General features: G+C 43.7%; 1 long non-coding RNA gene across 1 annotated transcript; it reads left to right on the top strand.

Annotated features, from left to right (window-relative positions):
* Positions 1 to 2629: 2629 nt before the first annotated feature.
* Positions 2630 to 14516, top strand: LOC147701420 (uncharacterized). Its single transcript, XR_015297467.1, has 5 exons — positions 2630 to 2725; positions 8976 to 9036; positions 11114 to 11303; positions 12361 to 12445; positions 14037 to 14516. It is a non-coding gene; the product is annotated as an uncharacterized LOC147701420 (long non-coding RNA).
* The last annotated feature ends 6135 nt before the right edge of the window (positions 14517 to 20651 follow it).

Raw genomic sequence — 20651 nt, 5'->3', positions numbered from 1 at the left:
TCAGTAAATTATCTTCTCCAGTGTTTATGCCACTCCATTCTATGATTCATAGCCTCCCATGTAAAGGTGTCTGCCACTGCTTTTTCTAGATGACCTGCCCCACAGCTTGTCCCATTCCATGATCCACAGTCTCTTACCTCTTCTTTGGTGGGCATGGGTAGTAGGTCAGCTCATCTGAGAAGTCTGAATTCCCTCATGAACTAAGAGAATATGAAGGTTAAAATGGGAGATGCACCTAGGTATGATTCACACATCCAAATGTATGATACGGATTCCCCTAATTGATATCTCTCGCCAGGAAGTCACTGCACTTTGCCTGACTCGAGGACTTTGGCCTCAACTGTGGCCTATTCTAGGACTGGACAACATAGTGCCAGCTTCCTGACTAAACAGCAGAATAAGTTGGTTTAAGAAGTCAAACTTCCTCTAGTCTGTCAATCCTGCCTGTCTCCCCTGGATTACAGAAATTCAAAGCCTGCCAACCTGCTTGTGCCCACTATGCCTTGTCCTGGCAGGTGATCTGTCACTACCCAAAACTGCCTACTTGTTTCTGTAGGCCTAGAAGCGGCAGCTCGTCGGAAAGCGACTGCTGGGTGAGCCAGAGAGTCTGCATTCCTGCTCCTAGGTAATCTATCTATGAGACCCCTCAGAAGGCAGCCCAGTGAGCCCCTGAGCTCGCGTCTGCCTGGCTTATTGTAACTGTAAATGAAATTGCATTTGTATAGCACTTACTACCTCTAATGAGACGTTGAAGCATTTTATGGTTGACAGCCTTCCGCTCTGTAACCATAGGTTAGTCCAGTATCAGCCGCGGCCGGCGGTGGGAGTACCTGCAGGGCAGTGACGTGGGGAGGGGGAGGGGCAGGGTGGGGGGTAGTAATGTATGGATTAGGGAGTTTTACAGGTAAGTAAACATTTAAATAAATAAAACGAATTTTGTTGCACGCACTGCATCGCATGTGGGGATGCAGTGCACTCAACAAAATTTGTTTTATTTATTTAAATGTTTACTTATCTGGGAAGCTCCGTAATCTATACATTACCACCCCCCACCCTGCCCCCTCCCCCTCCCTACGTCACCGCCCTGTAGGTACTCCCACTGCCGGCCGCCGCTTTCCAGTATATATTGGTTATTGTTGACTATTGGGATTAGTCTTGGGTTCCCAACCATGCATTCACTCATTCTCTCCAGTTTCTTGTGGTGATTAAATGAATAGAAGTGTTTTGTGATCATTAGTGGACAGTATGTGACACATGCATCTAGTTGGTGGTATTAATTGATAAGCTAGAGGAAGTTAGGTATTGCTGGATTGCAGGGTATGGCTTTCCTCATCGGACACCACCTGCCACCTTGCTCGGCTGAACTTTACCTTCTGAGAGCAGTTTTCAAGAAATGTCTTCTAAGTCTGCATATAAGCGCCGACCAGGCTCAATCCTCTATTTGTATTCTTTGCGTTCTCCAGCTCGATCTGCCATATTTTTTAATTTGACCCAGTTTTATACAACTAGGTGTCTGCAGTTGGCACCTTAATCTATTAGGCACTTGTTTTACCTTAAATTTTAAAAATGAATAACTCGGGTTCTACTGATTGGATTTTTGTCATTTAAATGTCTGTTTTTCAAAATTGGTGTGAGCTTTTTTTCTTGTATTGTCTTTTAACTTTATTGCTGTGTGTGTGCAGCATTAAGACTTTACATATTGCCTCCAAGTGAAGCCTGACTACTTTTGTGTCAAGCTACCAGATGGTTAAGCACAGGTTAATTTAGTGAATGTTGTGCTTCCCTCTCACAGGTAATGAGGCTGAGATAACACGCCACTCGACCAACAATCTAATGACTCTAACTTTACAGTCAGAGAAAAAAAAGTCAACTCCAATATACCTTCTAAAAAAGTAAGTAGAAATGTGTGAAAAGACAATGCCTGACTTTTGACCTCTGTCTTAGAACGCACCACAAATCGTACAAGATATAAACAAACTTTAAGGGCATCTTTATTGCTTATTCACCTTCTGAACTACAGCATATTTATTTTTCGGGTGCTCCCAGCATCCCTACTTCAAGCGCCCATTAGGTGAGTCCGTGAGTGCCACCTGTCTCTAATAAAAGGACATTATGCAGCAGGTGGTTGTATTCAGTGTCCACACGGATGTCACCCAGCAGGCAGCGATTCACATGAAGTGTGTTTTGGGACATGACAGCAGGTGCTCGCCTCTCGTGGGCTTCACTGCCTACTGGAAGATGTCCGAAGGCCTATGACGCACTACCTGCTGCCTCGTGCCCCCCAGAGGCCCCGCTGTAGTGCTTTGTTTGCTGGGACCACCGTGGTGTACCCTCCTGGCCTGCTCTGTCCCGGTCACTCCTGAGCCTCGTATGTCCGTCTACTCCCACCCGCTGCCCCAGGAGCTCGGAGGGGCGCTGCTGCAGTGTGTCACTTGTGGAATGTGTGTCAGCTGTTAACACCCGCACTTGTTAAGATACGAGCAGCTAAAGAAAGAAGGCGACACATTTAGAAACTCCAAATAGGGTCCTGATTCAGCAGTGACCAATGAGCACCTGTCCGGAGACCGCCCCTCCTCACGGGGGCAAGGTCGGTGTTTTATCCGGATGAGGAGACGCCAGAAGCCCCCTCCTCAGCGGGGCCAGTGTCACTTATTGCGAAGGGAGATGAGGCGCGCGTGGAGGTGCTCGCCCCCTGGGATGAAGCTCACAGCCGGAGCCCAAGAAGGTGAGACGAAATTGGTCGGGAAGTGGCAGAAAGTCGTGTGTCTGACTCTGAACGATGCTGGTTCCAGGTTGTCGTCAGACTACCTGCGAATGCTAGGAGCGTGGGAATCAGGGGGTCAGTATGCCGGAGTGTATCTGGAGCTCACAGACAGAATTCAAAGAGCCGAGTGCTTGTTTGAATTTTGAAGGTCACAGACAAGGCCTCGCGAGGTGAGTCTGCGAGTCTAGACCTCGCGGCCTCGATTTCAGGAGCGGAGTCTCGAGATCACAGCAAGTGTCCAATGAGATACGTCTGTGTGCGGCACGAGCTCACAAGCGGAAGTGGGAGGGAGAAGGAGGTTAATCAGAAAATATAGAGGCAGCTTGGCAGCCACTTATTTGTTTGATAGAATCTGGAATTTTCAATAGAAACATATAAAAAAGATTTGCACTTGGCACAGTCAGCGTATCACTAAAAACATACCTTTTGAAAGCACTGTAAACATTTAAACACAAACGTTTTGTAACAGCCTATATATACTGTGTGCAATACAACGAATGGCTTACATATTCACAATGCTTTTTGTGACAGTCTGGACCCTCCTAGCACTATAAATGTATCTCACTTTTTCCAGTGCACTGACCAGGATTCAAATGTGTGAGTGACCGTCTGGTTACACCATCAGACATCTGAAGTGATCACATTAACCAACCGAGCTTTCCTATCAGAAAAATGCATTGCCCACAAATACATTGACGTTGCATTTATTTATCATATAAGACGTGTGCATAATATGTATGCACAGTTACCTGTAGGTGAAAGGCCAACAAAATAAAGACTATTTTGCAGTGCTTAATTTGAGCCAGTGGTTTATGGTGCTCGACACTGGCACTTAATTGTTAGCACCTGCTCTAGTGACAGTCCATTACATGGTGACACTGTCTGTCACAGACAGGCTTTAATGAGCTGAGGGTATTTTTGCACTTGGATGTCACAGCCTGGGCAATGAGCAGTGAGTTTGTGTTTGCCAAGAGCTCAGGATCCCAAAAGGTGAGTCTAAAGTGGACAGCCAGTGTCACTCGGCATGAGGATGTTTGCGGCTTGAGCTCACAAACAACCTTCAAGTAGGTAAGTGTATGCTAGTACTTGTAAGTAACAGCCAAGGCCTTATGAGGTGAGTCTGGAGCACGCTACCAGACTCTCAGGAAGTGAGCCGGTGTTCAGTTTGAACTCATAGTAAGGCTTCAAAGTGCTGAGGGTATGTTTGTACTTGGAGGTCAAAGCCAGACGTCCTCGTAAGGATCCCAGGATGTGGGTCTTTGTGATTCTGACTTGGTCAGCTGTGCTTGCAATGTCAGTTTGTCTGCACGTGAAGCTCTCAGACAGGGGCCCAGAAGATGGGTCTGTATGCACCAGGAAGTCCCAGTTAGGGTCCCCGGAGGTGAATCTCATATTCCAAGGAGTGTGCAGTCACCGAGCTCACAGTCAATATCTGATAAACTGAGTGTTTGGACCCCACAGCCAGAGCCCAGAAGACCAGGGTTTACAGTGGGCCACCAAGGTTCTTCTAAACTTTGTGTAGTCTTAGAATAGAATATCTTCCTATCTAGTATGCAGGTGGTAGAGGTTGCTATGTGTTGGACAATTCATATACTCAGTCTACAAGTACTATCACTCTATCAGTCTAGAGGTCGATTATGAGTCTAGGGTTCTGGGATTATCTGCACAGACCCCAAGTCGACTTTATTCTCAGTCTACAGAACTTCTAAACAATATCTATTCCTGCTGCTCATTGTACATGTATTGGTATTCAGTCATGGCGTTTGATGTTTGGTGTAGAGTTTAGGTGTTTTGTGTACATTTCAGATTATAAATAGACAGTCGTGATGTTGATTATACAGCTATTATGTTGACTATTTAATCCTTATGCATTTGTACAATTCTGATAGTCAGGGGCAGCTCTTGCCATCAGTGTACAGTTCCTTTAGTCGTTTCATAAAGCGCCACTTGTCATTGTGTGATTGATTCGGGGCGCTGGCCTTCCAGAGAGACATGAAAAACTATAAACGTGTGCAGTACAACATGTATAATGAACATGTTGTCCCCAGACACCAGTTGGGTGTAGTAGACATCACCTGCATGCTTTGATCACGGAGACTGGTCTTGTACTAGAAAGAGTTTTACTTTAAACACATTAGTTTAGAGGACTTTCCTGAGTTGAAGATAGTTTGATCGTAATTGTATTTATATAGCGCTTACGACCCCTGACGAAGCGTTGAAGCACTTTTCAGTGAGTTACACGCTACTTTGGAACCCCAGGTAGATTAGTGGTGGACTAGAATAGGGAAATATCAATTGTTAATCGAATCTGTGAACATGTGAATCTGTTAGTTTGTTTAAATAAGATAAATCAGGATAGATGAGATCCACTTCGTCCATTGTATCACTTCTTTCCTCCTGCCCTTGGTCACTTTTTCCCCTAAATAATTAATTTAAGTTTCTCTGCATTTTGCATCGTGCCCAGGGTACTTGTAACCAGTGCTTAATTTGAACTGGTGGTTTCTGGTGCTCAGTACTGGCACGTAATTGTCAGCATCAGTGCTTGTGACAGTCTGCCACAAGGTGGCCCTGTCTGGCTAATGTTGAGGTGACCACAACAACAGTTGCTTATTAATTCAATATACATCAAAAACTTCTGTGCTCCCTTCCACAGGCATGTCCTGCCGACAAGGGCCGCCTTGATGGTGTAAATTGCACCTAAAAAAATTCCTATTGAATAAAATGAATAGCATGGAAAAACACCCTAGCTGCTGGAAAAGTAAAAATCTATCATGAAGGTTAGTTCTAAACAGACCTATTTTTAAAAACTTTAAACCTTCTGGCGAATTTTCAGAACATTAGCGGCTTGCAGAATTGCACCACTTTTCTTGATTTCATTTTAAAACATTTAGCTGACTGCTACCGCCTGGTCTCTCAGCCCGGAGCTCTTTGTCTGTTCCAGTAGCCCGCACAGAGCTCTAACCCTCGAGGCTGCTGGAGAGTAGAAGTTAAAATTCATTTTTTAGCAGGCTATATTTTAGGTAGTACAAATGGTTTCTGCTGCACAGTGATTTAAAAAAAATATGAAGAGATCGCAAGTTTCCCAGATCTATTGGTAGCAGTTCACCCAAATGAGAGGTTTGCTTAGCATTCGGAGAAATATACAAATATAAAATCAGAACTACAAGCCCGAAAAGGCAAAGTAGACCCTTAGATTGGGCACCCAGCCCACGCACATGCTAAACAGTAGAACTCTGGACATGCACTTTACTAGTATAAATGTCTTTGGGCGCTTTTAAGAGTTGGTGTTAAAGTACATTAGACACATTAATAGTCCTATCAGTACAGCTTCTCAAAGCAAAAATGAACATTTAGGCACACGCAGACGCAGTTCTGACTGTCTTCTTACAAGTAAATCCCGTAGACCGAGCCAGCTGTCCTGTCTGTGTGAAATGTCACAGATTAAGCCACCTGTCCTTTCTGTCGTGGGTGCATGGTAGTGTCAGTCATTTTCATTCAACATTTCTCTGGAAAATTGTTCCCAGAATGATTGACTTTTTGTGAATTGTGTCAATAAATAGTTTGAGTGCATGATAGAGTAAGAAGTGGAAAATATATTTTTTTCCCCATTTTCTATGGCTAACATTCCTATTTGCTCACTTGTATTCAAGGGTATCTGCAAACTTACTCTGAACAAAAGGCCGGGATTCCTTCAGTCTGTCGGGTTAAGAGATGATTTGCATGTTTATATTTTATTTTTCACTGTATCTTTGTGCAAGGTGTTCCAGTTGATATTTACTATAAGGAACACATTGCCACTAAGTATATATAGTGATGATTTTTCAAGTCAGCTCGAAGTACCAGACCCTTTTATAATAAGGGTTCCCGGTTATATGTTATTTATTTTGTTGATATTTCTTCTGTATTTACCCATATTTATTTGTTTGGAATGTTATCTGTAGTTATCCATATTTATTATGGGTTTTGTGAAAAAATGAAGTTGAAACTTGTATATTTCCCTATTTATGTAAACGATTTTAAAATCAATACAGACAGGAAAATAAATGGTTTTCTGTCTGTTTTTATCTGTAAAAATCAGTAAAAACTGAAAACAGGCAGCCCTATTTTTAATTATTCAGAGAGTGGATCTGTGTCTCTGTGGTCACAAGACTGCTTTGATTAAATCTGTTTGTAGAATTTATCATAGATATAATTATCCAAATTAATTTTACTCAATTTACGAATAATAAAAGAATGAAAGACTGGACCATACTCATCTAAATTTTGGAAAGTTTTGTTGCAGTTCGTCAAAAGGGGTCAAAGTTATCAGTAACACAAAAAACACTTTTCCTAGGGAACTACTGGTATATATGCCAGCTGTTCCTTAGGAAAATAGGTTTTTTTGTATTGCTAATAACTTAGACACCTTTTGACGAATCTAAACGAAACTTTTCAAAATAGTGCTACATTTTGACTAATTTGTGCATGAAAAGTTTCGGGGTGACCCATCAAGCTGGGGCCGAGAAAAAAAGAGGGTCCCAAAACACAAACTCCCCAAGCAAAAACTGCTGCACGGAATTACACCAAATTTGGTAGGAAGCTAGATCTTGGTCCGCAGATGGTGCTTTTTGTGATCTGATGTAAATGTGTTCAGTAGTTTTTGAGAAATTAAGGTTAAAAATACAGATATCTGGATGGTTGGGTCCCTGAGAAGTTCGAGAGACTCTGGCAGGTGCGCCAATTTAAAAATACAGCTAGCCTCTGGAGCTTTTTTGCCCTTGGGCCAATTTGCTCCTACAGGAGTCAGACTCCAGCAGGAACGATCTGATTGGCTGTCAGGAACATCAGAAAAATGTTGCTAGTAGCCATTACTGGACTGAGTCCCCTGTCCTGCAGTAGTAAATGAAAAAAATATAAAGGGGAAAGGGACCTCCCTGGGACCACAATAAAAAAATTCTGCAGTTTTTGCTGCGATCAGGATAGTAAAAAAAAAATGGAGACCGTGCCACATCATTCAATAATAGGCCCTGGGGATCCCACACTCTCGGCCATATTCAATATGGGGAGGGGCGGCCATGTAACCCCCTGCCCGTCATTATAGGCCCCGGGGAGCCCACCTCCGTGGCCACATTCAGCAAGGGAAAGGGGGCGTGTGGATCCCCAACCCAATCACTGGCCATGAAGAAACCATGCACGGCTGAAATAAACAAAAAAAAGGTTATCAGGGCAGAATTTGGCTCGCATTAGGACATGTATCAGCATCATTAATGTATCTGTGACCTCAGACTTACAGAAGAGTACGGCATAGATTCATCAAGCAAAAATCCGCTCGCAAACGGCAGATTCTCAGAATCTGCCCCTTTGCGACCGGTATTTTTGCATTTGGGATGCATCATCCCAAATGCAAAAATCGCAATTTAAGAAATCGCAAAAATACGATTACTTAAATTGCTATTGCATTTAAGTCTCTCAAATTGAGATTCCTTAAATGCAATGCATTAATGTTTAAAAAATAGCGGTTTGGCTAATAGGGCTCGCAAATTACCATGAAGTTGAACTTCATGGTAAGTTGCAAATACTTGGAAAAATGCACTAAAGTGCATTTTTCAAAGTTTCATGTTGCCCTATGGGCATGTGTGTGCGCAACATATGTGCACAGATCAATTTCAGGGGTGCAACAGGTTGTCCTTTGGACACCTCTGCACCCTTGAAATCGCATTCTCAATTCGCGATTCGCTAATTGCGATTCGCAAATTGAGAATGTCTTCCCATTCATTCCTATGGGCCTCTAGGTCCACAGGAATGAATGGGGAGTTATTCCTTAATTGCGACTCACAATTTGCGAGTCGCAATTAAGGAATTTTAAGAAATCGCTATTTTTTTGGGATTTCTTCATGCATTGCATTTTCTATTCCTTAAGGGCGAATCGTTATTTTTCGCTATTAAGGAATAGCAAAATGAGTTCTTTATGCATCTGGGGGTTAGTGCTTTAATACTAGGGACTGTGATTTGATACTAAGGGATGCAAACATTTTTAAAAAGATGGCGCAATCAATCAAATTGCTTCTGGGGGCAGAGTCCTAGCCTGAAAAGTTCTTGTTAATGAAGATCCTTGGGAAAATATGATTCATGGGAGTATTTCTCAAAGGCGTCACCCTAAGGGTGACATTTTGGATTCGTATCTGAATAACGGCACTGATGTCCATGTCTCCTCATCTTCCCTAATTCCCAGGGTTCCTAGTGGTGGACGAGGGCAGCTACAGACCTGACGTCAGAGGAGATGAACCGTCAAGGTATGTGCGAAAGAAGAGTCCACTATTCAGGCAAGGGGTGGTTTACTGCATAGGGAGGTTGGTGGGTGCACCGGTCTAGGGAATTGTGGGGTGGAGGGAGGCTTCTGTATCCATAGGCACGGTATGTATAGTTGTTACACTTATTAGTTGAGCCCGTGTTACAAAATAGACAATATGCATGGTGTGTGCCAGTGCGCACACACACACACATACACACGCCCTTCTCTCCCACCCACATGCAAACATTAATCCTCATCAAACGGCTGTTACTTGTGTGGTAGAGAATGAAGCTCGAACAATCTTGTTTTGATTTGATTTATTTTTAATGCTCTAACTGCTGCCAAAACACATTTGGAGCAACTTGGATAGAATTACCAGAGCACTTCCTCTCTCTTATAACACATACATTTTACATCTACTAATAAACTCTTATATGGAATCTAACGCCCACACATAATTAATATTTTATTCAAGTTATTTGATTGTTTAATGTCTATGCTTAGTAGTTTATCATTACATGTATAAAAAAAATCCCTTTTAGCAAGCTCTCACTCAATTGATCTGATAAGTAAGTATAGCGTCCATTTTTCGAAACAAATTTCCATTCGCATTACCGCTATCAAACTTTCATTTGCACGTATGTGCGTGGGCACAACTAACAATTATATATCAAACACTGATTACTGTTTCATGTAAATGTCATAGGTAAAGCTGCTTCGTCTAATCACGTGTTTAATGATATACACATATATGCAAGCTTAGACAATGTACTAAGTCTGTGTTTGGCTGCATGGTAAACATCAAAGAACAACACTAAACGCAATGGAGACAGCCCCGCATTTTGTCTTCTTGGCATTGATGGCATATATTGAGAAAGTGGCATAGCTCTGTTAAACTACAGGAAAAAACAGAAATGCCAAAGGGGGGCAAACGGAGAAAAGGCAGCACAGCTGGTTGCTTATTGGAGTATCGGTTCAACTTGTGAATACAGCTGACCAGATTGTTAGGAATGGTCCTTCTGGACAACTGCAGTATTCTCTACACAGGTCCTCCTAGAAAGACCTCTGACAGACCACAAAGAGAGAAAACCAGGCAGGCAAATTAGAGGTGAATTTGCAGAAATAAGACTACTGCAAACTACCACTAAAGGCACTCCACTGGCTCCTGTCGGATGGGAGGATCATTTCACAGTATTCTGTAGCCCCAAAAAGTAACAACGGAGTCAGGTAGCTGCAAACCCTGGCTCCCCAGTACACCCAGGCCAGGAACCTATGATCAGCCAACTTTTACCTTACCAACAAAGCACCTTCCTTCAACAAGACGAAGGGGGCTGGCCAAACTCTGGATCTCTTTGATCAGGGGCGGCTCTAGGCTCATGGTGGCCCTGGGCAGGGAGCGTAGGTAGGGGGCCCCGGAAGAGGGGGTCCCGGCGGGGCGGATCGGGAGGCCAGTGAAGAGGGGGAGGGTCCGGGTGTTTGGAAGTGGAACAGAGCCGGAGGCCGCCAAATCCCTGCCAAGGGCCGCCACGCAAATATGTATCCATCCTCAGAGGATTATTATATTATGGATATATATTTGTGTGGTGGCCCCTGGGGTTTGGTGGCCCTGTGCAGGTGCACAGCTTGCACCTGCCTAAGGCTGCCCCTGCTTTGATTCTCACCCTGAGAACAGGACCCAATCCCCTCCGCTTCAGCAGGAGCCTGAAAACTGGTGTTTGGCTGAACACGTGCCACTAGTTTAGGGCAGTGAATGATGAAGACTGTATAGGGTCTATACTTTGTATGCAGCAGGACATGACCCATCCCAGACTTCCTGTCATAACTGAAGTATTCGTTTTCTTCTTCAGTGCTCTGTAGTGGCCGCTGGTGGCATATAACCCCCTCCCAGATTATAATTAGGTAAAAAACAATTCTTCTTTCAGTGTAATGCAGTGGAGCCAGCAAATGCCTACCGGTCATGTTCTGGTCAAAATTTAGCAAAGATATTCTCATTATATGTATAATGCCAACCTCTATTAATAGGTCGGCACTTTGTCATCACCCTGTGCTCGAATGATAACTTGAGTAACTTCTTGCAGTCACCGCTGGAGTCCACCGTGCAGAACAAGGACAGCCTACGGCAGCGTATGCGAACTGCACCAACCAACAGCTACATGATGCACAAGAGAGAGAAGTGGAAACATCACAGCAATGTCTGATCAGAAGATCTCTGTAGGATCTGGGAGAAAGCCCCCTCCACTGGCTGTAACACCTTGAAGAGGGGACAAGGTAAGATGAATGATTCGGTATAGAACCAACAGAAATTGGGGACTGCAATGTGTGGCTGGCTTTACACAAATTTGACGTCAGCGTTCTACTGTCAGGTGGTGTCGGCAGCTCCATGGGTAGAGTTTAGTTGCAATGGACAACCAGGCTTCGGTTAAACTCTCGGAGTAGGTGGAATGTGCAGTGCTCTGCCAGGCATTGCGACAGGTCCATATATTCATCATAGTATTAATGTACTGCCAGGCAGAGGGGGCAACACCATGATTTGGTGGTATGTGCAACCCACTGGCAAGGCGACCAACCTGTCCCTAGCACTGTGCAAGTCAAACATCGGGCAGCTCTGTGACCGGATCATAGTGTCATTGCATTGCCCATGAGTGAAGGTAGCTTTATGGCTAAAGCAAAGGTGCAGCGTACAGATAGGCAAACACCCTGCAAACCAGCCTGCAAATCTTTTAGCACTGTGAGGAAAGATCTAATTGTGCTAAAGTGACAAACAAGCATTGGCAATGCCAACAAGTCTGTCTTATAAATGTATTGTCAAGCCAGATATAAAACTAAAAATCCATGTACGTTAATGACTGCCCTCCCATCTGTGCTGCTCACAGAGAAAAACAACACACATTATCTAGTTATCTAAGACGCTTTAATAGTATTAGTGCTACGAATGTTTAAGCTTAGGCAATTGGATAGCTAAGAAAATGATCACAGCTGTGTGCAGAACACTTTTATGTGGTAGCACGCAACTTCTGCCCAATCAATACATGCACTTCTGACTCCCAACATGTGGGTGGAACCAAAGCCCCTTTCCTAGTGTTTCTCGCATAATTGCCTGGTAACAGGTGATCTGTCCAGCCAGACCATAAAAACGGGTTGCAATTAGAAATCCCATCACGATCTGAAGTCAATTCACTGATATAGGACAATATATTGCTTGACTCTTAACATGAGAGTTCGCTAGTGTCATGCATTGTTATCAATCTATGATCGAAGTGAACAGCACTCTGCGTGGAGGCAGTGGGGAATAATTAAAAACAGGAGGCTCTGTTTTTTTTTCAAGGTCGACTTTTTCCTTAATGGTTTGGACAGACCGAGCACTCTGAAATCACCTAGAAGGGAAATGTCTGAACATCAGCGGATGAAAGGTACAGTACGAATTAATTTCAGAACACTATTAACACTTTTTATATGACCCACAGAAGTGTGTCGTGCAACTCTGAATATTTTCACAGGATGTGAGGTCATGCTAGAAAGAGCTAAAGTTTCACATCATTTTCCAGGGTCCTATTCAGCCCATCTCTCAAACATGAAATCATTTCCCTAAATTTCAAAACTAGTTCTGTGGTCTCTTAACTTTCTGTCATCTGAAATTATTTGTTATTAGCCAGCTTGTGTTTTTTGTTGCATCTTTAAAATTATAACACTTTTTGCGCATACAATGAGAAATGTAATTTCTGTATACCATGGACTTTATCTTTCCTGATTGTAACACAGTTTAATCTTTGGTATGGATGTCCATACTGAGCAATAAGGGATGTGATAAAGATGGATGTCAATGAAGAAACACCTTCCCCAATAACTGGTCTCTCTAAATGACTTTTATAAAATGAATTAAAGGGTTGGCAGGTGTTCCCACTGTAAAATACTTGCAAGAGTATTGCAACTGGAGGTCGCTAATTTTTCTACATCGCACCCAAGACATGAAACCACCTCCCTCAATGCATAAAAGCCTCCTCTTCCCTTCTGGAGTTCCGAAAGAAGCTGAACACCAGGCTTTTCATATACGCATCTTGAGACCACACACCTACACACCTTGCCCAAGCACCTGTATTCCCTCTTGGGTGATTAGTGGGTAATACAAATCAACATAACTTCAAAGGGTATAAATAGGGTTTGTAAATGTGTGTGCTTTACTGCTGTGATGTTTAATGGTTTTTATGATCAAACAACTCCCTCTCTATGAAATGTTCTAGTTAGTTTTATAAATGTATGATTCATATTAAAATCAACAAATCTTTGTGTTGTAAACAAAGTAAAAATGTAAAGGTATATATTGTTTAAAACAGATGGGATGTGTAGCAACTGAAAGCAGTAGCCATAGATTAGTAACACATCGAGGCTTAATTGAGGAAAGTTTACTAGCCACATCGCAGAATGAAAAAGTTATGCCTCTTTAACCAGAGGCGAGGCATCAATTTCTAAAAACAACATTTTGGAAGGATAGTCGGCACTTGTTAAAAAGCTAAGATAATAGAAGTTTAGACTCGGTACCTTCGAATGTGTTATCTACCTATCATGCACTCTTGCCTGCATTGACCAGGTGTCCCCTGCGTCATTACGCTCATTACAATATTACTCTGGAGTCTGATGACCATGGTTTACTAATGAGACCTGCTTTATGACTGAGATATCGCCTGAACCAGCCTTTTTGAACCGCTATTGATCACATGGAATACTCAAAAATGCATATTATTTGTAGATTCAGGTGAAAATTCCCTGGGGTTTTTAAGAATCACAAAAAAGTAATAGCTTTAGTTAACTATTTGGTGTAATCTTATGACTCGATCTGTCAGCTTCTTTTTTGTGAGTTATACCTATGTATATTTTATTAATGGAAAACAGCCTTGAATTTAGTTGTGCCAATGGGGTACAATAGTGTTCTGTTAATTTAACTGCATGCTTGTTAGTGATTTTTATGTCTTCAGAAATGATTAAGTATCTTTCTTCCTTTTTCAGTTTCTGCACCCCTCTGTGAGATGGATGGAGTCCCCTAACTGCGACTCAAACCAATGCAATGCTTTTCTAGGAGCACTGGAGGAGTACATGGACAAAGGGAAGGTTTCGTTAAAACATGTTCATGGGGTCGTTACCGAGAAAGTTATGCAAACACATTTTTCTATAATTTGTGTTAACCAAAAACATCCCATTTACGTGCGTTGTTCAATCAATGAGCTTAATTATAAGCAATGTTGGAGATATCTCTACACACTTTAGGAATTATAGGAAGGTACAGCTTGAAGGGACATCCTTAGCCTTCCTACCCGCAAAAGTATGGGGCAGAAACAATCACTCTGGGAGAGTAATCTCCGAGAGCACAGTGAGCTGTGCAGAGATACAGTACCAAGGGCCATATTATCAAGAAAGGGCGATACATTTTCACCGCTTTTATGGGTAGGAAACTGCAGCTAAAGCAGCGATAATGGGCTTGATAATATGCCCATGGGCTTCTATGGGAATTAACAAGGGTGTATTATCAAGCCCATTATCGCCGCTTTAGCGGCAGTTTCCTGCTGATAAAAACGGCGATAATGTATCGCCCTTTCTTGATAATATGGCCCCAAGTGGGGTGATTCCATCCAGAGTGCAGAGATTCCACCACGAGTACGGAGGCTCCGCACACGCAACTTTACTACGTGTAATTTTACCTTTGTGATTTAGGCCTTGGGTGTACTGTGACTAGGTTTCAACTGCCTAGAGCCAATTTCCATTAGCCAACATACACAGCCAATCCCCGTCTCTAAAGCTCTAGGCACACACCGAACTATGCTTTGCCTGCAAAGCTCTATGCATAACAACACTCCATTATGCACAACAAAGCCTTATTTCTAAATCTTTATGAGCGATCAAGCCTCTTCTCTAAATCTCTACGCACATGCACCAGCTATCTTCTTCTCTAAAGCTGAACACACAAGCACAACCAATTCCCTTCTTTAATGTTCTTCACCTTGTCTTCAGCATGTTTTCTAGCCTGTTCTCTACAGCCATAAATAGCTATCATGACCATCTTGCATCATTAGCAACTCTGCTGTATGAAAACACACTCCGTAAATCTGTATCCTGTCTCCTCCTTCTCTGCAACCTATATGTGTATTCTCTTAAATCCACAGTTATATATTTCTCTCCTATGCTACATGTCTCTATTCGCATATTTCTATTAGTATCTCTCATTTCTGTAATGCAGCTGACTGTATGATTCTAATTTCTTTCTACACTCTACTGTTCTGTATAACAAATTTATATTCTATATTTCATTGCTCATCTTTCATTCCTGCCTGTTATCTTTATGTAATTGGTATGCCTGCTGCTCCTACAACAACAGCCATTCTGTGTTCTGTATCTTCCAAGTTAACATAGCTCTCTGTATAGATATCATATTTATCCTGTAGGTATCTATCGCTAGATATGTACTATTTCTGAACTACATTTCCATATCATTGATATCTGTTTGTAACTCCCTTTACCTATGTTTGTGTGTATCTTATCAGCTGTGCACCTGTGTTCACTGTATCAAATCTGCTTTGTATCTTTTTATGCTTACTGCATTCCTATACTTTATCTCTGTATGACTCTTGACTGTAACCACTGCCTTGGCACTGCTGCCATCTCTGCTGTGTGTTCTTTGCATACATTCTTCGTTTGACTCTAAGGATGTGTGTACCCTCTTGCATCTATCTCTGTTTCTAAGATGCCCTGGGGCAGCTGTCCAGGATTCTACTCCAAGGATCCAGCTTCTCTTCGTTGTCTCAGTGGACCGCAGGAGTAGCGGCATATTCCTGAGTGTGTGCAAACCCCTTGCTTCTCTTCTGCATTTCTTCTATCACTGTTTAAATAAAAAAAAAACACAGATGGTTGCTCTGTCCTTCTGCTAACTGTCTCTTTTCATTTTTTCTCTACTTGCTCTCTAGCTTTGGCCTGCTCTGGCTATATATTAAATTCACTCATTTGCCATCACATTTGGGACTCCTCAAACACTGGTTTAGAGAACATTCCTCCAACTTTTATTTAGTATTGAACATATTACTCGCTAATATTTCAGTTGTGTGTCTGCTGTTGCCCCAGAAGCCAAATACACGTGAATCGAGTAGCAATGAAGTGTTTTTAGTGCACTTAACTAGGCAGGAATTTGTGTTTTGTCACATTTTAGACTATCTGAAATCACCAAAAATTGCCAGTGAAGGCTTCCGAGGTAGTGCAAAGAAAATCTGAGATTTTATTAAACATCCAGAGGTGTATATTATTAGCGACTGCATAATTTGAACAACTAATATTTTTTGAAAGTTTTTTTTAAACAAGCCAACTGTTTCTGTGTAATTCATAAAAAAACTCACACTGTGGCTTAGTTTTTATTTGTATCACGAACTATTACCCTATCAGTTAAACACCTATCTAATACCTTTTGAGGTCCTAATTCGGGAAAAGAGTCATAATTCAGCTTGCAAATAATGGATTATTTGTTGAAAAGTTCCCTAATTTTTTAATTAAACAAAGGAAAAGTTGTACTTCGATAAGTAAAATACATTTTTGAGAAGCATCAGTTGCAAAAATGATGCAAGCACTAATTAACACAGTACAAAGCATGCAAACTCTGGTCCTGCAGTCAGTGCTTAATTTGTGAATGAATAATTGCCGGATCCAAAAGTGTTGCTCAGAAGAAGGCCTGCATAGACTTGATTCCACCTCATGCCTCTTTTATCCACCACCATTTATGCCCATTTAACTCACTCTTGCAGGTCCCTGCTTTCTCTCTCTTTCACGTTTTTTCAATCTTTCTATCCCTCCTTCTTCCCCCTCTTTTTTCACTCTCTTGCTCTGGGCCAAAGTCTGATACGCTAAAACGTGTGCCTTTCCCAGTGGTTAATTTGTTAAACAGTAAGTGCCAGGGCCGACATTATTTCCCAGGAATCCACCAGGGCTCACACCATTCACTGCCCCTGTTAGGTCTGCCTGATGGCAGTTCCAACGCTTAGTATTAAACATCACACTGTACAAGTATGACAATATGCACTATTCCAAGTCACCTGGATACCCTACCAGGTAATAGACTGTACTCTACAATTCCATTTAACATAAAATAAACTCAAGTTCTAAGAATGGACTAGACAAACAAGTTCATTATGTTTGTTAAGTATATTGACCTGTTAAACACGTTTCTGATCTTAAAAAGTCAGGGGCATTTTACCAACAACTAGCGATATTTATCGCTAAATGGGCTTAGCAACATTTTTTCTATCGCCATGCGTCGCCTGATTTTATTGCAGAGATAACTTGCTATTAGCAACGTTTATCGATAAAATTTCAGGCGTTAGCGGTGAAATGCGTGAATATCGCTGGTAATCAAGCGATATTCATGCATTATCGCCAATGGGGACTTAGCTATAATATCCAAGTCTCATTGGATATAATGGCTAAAAACTGGTCTAAGTAGGCATTCGTTTTTGGAGATATTCGCGCTTAGCGCAAATATTTCCATCGCTATGCCTGCCTTGCTAATAGGCGATAGTGACGTTAGCGACTGCTTTCAGTCGCTAACAGGTTGGGTACGCCCGCTTTGCATGTCATTAGCGATAAATATCGCTGACATGCAAAGCGGGCCCCAAACCGCTCGCTATTGCCTAAAAGCTGTTGCTAACTGCTGTTAGTGACAGCTTGCTAATAGGGTGATAGAATTATCGCCGCTTAGCGGCCAAAGCGGCCAAAGCGGCGATAATCACATATCGCCCGCCTTGGTAATATGCCCCTTAGTGTCATCATGTCGTGGACTGTCATAATAAAGTACCAGTGTTTGTAAATAGCACAGACATAAATTAATCTCAGGCTATATTATCTGGACGGAAAAGGTCTCTGGGGCAGAAGCTATTCTATACTGACTGTGAGTGCGTGTATAGGCGTCTAAGTGTCTGCATGAGGAGCGTGGGGGCATGGGCCTTCCATGGTAACAGAGGCTATGAATTACTTGCACGGAGACAGTGAGGCCGAGCCCTTTGCTCTGCAGCTGGGGGAATGTTTACTTAAGCTAGTAGGCAGGAATGCATTTTCGAGGAGCGGAACAGATAATTCGAAGGTTGAATACAGTCTTGGCAGGCAGCAGGCTGAGCTAAACGCGGTGAGCCGCGCAGGGTGTAAGGCAGAGGTCACGGGTACAGAGACAGCCTGGGCTGAGGCTTTCAGAGTCAGAAGGCAGAAAAAGGCTCGATGGCAGAATTCAGAGCCTACTTTGCCAGAGCTGAAAAACGTGTAAAGTACACCGCAAAAAGACGTTGGCATGGCATACTTAGGAACTGAATATTGAACCCGTTCATGGCGGGTCTGAGAGAGGACATGTTGACGTTGGACGCAAATGTATTTGCGTCTTGATAACTGGCACAGGAGGGAAGTTACATGCACTTTAAACTCGTACATGGAGACGGTGGGGTACACGTTAGGGAACATAACTTGACCAAAAATGTATATTTCCTCAGACCTACGGAGGGGGCTAACTGGGATTAGTGGGGCAGATTAAAAAGAAAAGTTTTTAACTGTTTCCGGAATGTGGGCAGATTGCAATTGGCTCTCAGGTGCAGGGGGAGTTTGTTCCATGCCATGAATGCGTTGTAGGCGAACGTCCTGCCGCCAGATCTGGATCTTTTTATTCCTGGTATCGTGGCCAAGAAAGTCTGGCTGGAGCGGAGGTTTCTGCTGGGGAGGTAGTGGGTAATTAGGTCCCAGGTAATCCTGGGGCCCGTATCCCAGAAGGCCTGATGTGCAATGCACATGGCCTTAAACAGAATCCTCTGGCGCACTGGTAGCCAATGAAGGCTAGCCAGCCCGGCCCTCACCGATTGTTGAGCAGCAGGCGTGCTGCGCAGTCCTGCACTATCTGGAGTCTGCGTATGGTATATTCTGGGGCACCGAGATAAAGCACGTTGTTGAAATCCAGGCGTGATTGTATTAGACCCTGTACAGCCACCTGTTTTGCCTCCACGGGAAGGAGAGGAAAGATTTTATTTAACATTCTCATGAGTCCAAAACAGGCGGCTGAGAGTTTTGTGGCCTGGGTGCTAAATGATAAGGATCTATCCAGCCAAACCCCAAGGCTCTTGATGTTGTTTTTTGGGGTTGGAGGAAGGCCTAGACAGGGGGGCCACAGGGTGTTGGGGAAGTAGGGATCAGGGGAACCTAGGAGCATCAGCTCCGTTTTGTCCCCATTCAATTTGAGGAATGAAGAGGACATCCAGCCCTTGACCTTCTCTAGGCATTCTTTGAGACCGCCTGACGCAAGCATATTGGCCTCCTGCGCCAGTGAGACCACCAGCTGGGTCGGCAGACTAGTGCTCGCCCCTCCCGCCAATCCCCACTATAAAAGCCGCGTTAGCCCTCTCACACGCCATTCACTTGCAACTATTCCCTGAGGCGGAAGCCGGGGAAGCTCTTTGAGAAATTTTAAAACTGTATTTTAAAAATCGTATTTCCTGTTTTTAATCTCACCACTCGCTCTCGCACCTTACCTGCTGCCGCGATTTAGGCTGAACAGGTTTGTACGTGCCCTGCGCTCCTCCCTCACTGCCGCAGCCGAGTTTGGGCTCCTGTCAGGCGAGGGGACGCCATCTTGCACGAGGAGTGGGTCGGCAGACTGGTGCTCTCCCCTCCCGCCAATCCCCACTATAAAAGCCGCATTAGCCCTCTCACGCGCCATTCACTTGCAACTATTCCATGAGGCGGAAGCCGGGGAAGCTCTTTGAAAAATTTTAAAACTGTATTTTAAAAATCGGATTTCCTGTTTTTAATCTTACCACTCGCACTTGCACCTTACCTGCTGCCGTGATTTAGGCTGAACAGGTTCGTACGTGCCCTGCACTCCTCCCTCACTGCCGCAGCCGAGATTGGGCTCCTGTCAGGCGAGGGGACGCCATCTTGGATGAGGAGTGGGTCGGCAGACTAGTGCTCGCCCCTCCTGCCAATTCACACTATAAAAGCCGCGTTAGCCCTCTCACGTGCCATTCACTTGCAACTATTCCCTGAGGCAGAAGCTGGGGAAGCTTTTTGAGAAATTTTAAAACTGTATTTTAAAAATCGTATTTCCTGTTTTTAATCTCACCATCGCACTCGCACCTTACCTGCTGCCGCGATTTAGGCTGCACAGGTTCGTACGTGCCCTGCGCTCCTCCCTCACTGCCGCAGTCGAGTTTGGGCTCCTGTCCGGCGAGGGGACGCCATCTTGGATGCGGAGTGGGTCGGCAGACTAGTGCTTGCCCCTCCCGCCAATCCCCACTATAAATGGCCACACCCACCAGGAAGCACAGCGGACGAGCGCAGCGGGCGCGCCGAAGGCGCGCCTAAGGCAAGCCCGTCTGCGCCCATCCGCGCCAGACCGCACCCTGAGCCCGGGACCTCTGCAACTCTAACACTATCTCCATTGAGGTACACCCAAGAAACCCTCCTCCAACTCGGGAACATCTTTCCCACTCCTTGCCGCCACATTATCTCTTTAGTGGAAGGACAATCCTGTTGCTCGATTTGCCCATACAGGCTGACGCCACAAATCCCCCCGAAAACACGATGGATTAAGATGGCTTTACTCAATTGCAGGTCCCT

The sequence above is a fragment of the Lissotriton vulgaris genome, chromosome 7, assembly GCF_964263255.1.
Source record: "Lissotriton vulgaris chromosome 7, aLisVul1.2, whole genome shotgun sequence".
Lineage (NCBI taxonomy): Eukaryota > Metazoa > Chordata > Amphibia > Caudata > Salamandridae > Lissotriton > Lissotriton vulgaris.
Note: the sequence above shows the minus strand (reverse complement) of the source record. Positions and strands in the feature narration are given on the sequence as shown.